Source organism: Aplysia californica, unplaced genomic scaffold (assembly GCF_000002075.1).
Source record: "Aplysia californica isolate F4 #8 unplaced genomic scaffold, AplCal3.0 scaffold01174, whole genome shotgun sequence".
Lineage (NCBI taxonomy): Eukaryota > Metazoa > Mollusca > Gastropoda > Aplysiida > Aplysiidae > Aplysia > Aplysia californica.
The window spans coordinates 49,990-51,109 of NW_004798444.1; positions in this window are offsets into that span (position 1 = coordinate 49,990).

Sequence of the window (1,120 nt, forward strand, 5' to 3'; positions counted from 1 at the left end):
TCCGCCAGTAACCTCGTTGACCGCTGGTCATCGGCGGGAATGGACTTACGGCCAGCGTGCCTGGGTGTCCGAAGTCTGGCGGTAAACTCTGTTAGAGGTAATGTCTGCGCCGTCTGCTTCCCATCTCCGTGTCCTCGCCCATAGCCACCACTGGTCAACGACTTACATAGACAGTCGGACGTTTTGTGTCATAGCTGCTGAAATTCCATAACTTTCTTTCTTTTTTTTTCTTTTTTTTTGTTGGTAAGCGTTTTACGGCGCTCGCAACTGCATAAGGTAATACATTATGAGCGGGCGGGACACATTAAACATTTTCAGTTGGTAGGAAAACTTTTATCGATTTTGGACCATCAAGGGGGTATTTAACGTGCGCAACCTGCACATGGGCATCTCCGAGAACTTTTGCTCCAATCCGGGAAGGCTATGTGTAGATCTTTCCTACCCTAAGATCAGGGATGTGGCTGAAAGACAGGTGAAAGAAGGCGCCAAAGAGCAGCAATTGAAAGGCTGCAGATTCAGACTCACGTAAACATACACATTCAGACATACATGCACATAGCACACACACACATACATACACATACACACATAGGCACATACACGAACATGCACTCATACACTACCACACACGCACAAATATATACATATTGAGACATACAAACACATACACACTCAGACACGCACGCACATACACAAACATACACACATACATACACACATATGCGCACATACACAAACATACACACATACACAACCTCACACAGACACGCACATACACTCATACACACATACACAAGCACACATATATACACATTCAGACATACATACACAGGTACATACACAAACATACACACATTCACAACCACACAAATATACACATTCAGACATACATACACGTCAGTGTAGAAAATAGCCTTCTTCTTCTTTTTCTTCTTCTTCTTCCCCTGTCACCTTATCTCCTCCCACCTCTCCCCTCAAACTTCAAAAAAGGAAGCAGACGTATCTCAGTTTCCCGCCAAAACCTTCTCACAACCAGGCCACCAGGGGCTAGAGCGGGACAACACGTCAACTCTCTCTCTTGCTGTCTGTTTCTCTCTCTCTCTCTCTCTCTCTCTCTCTC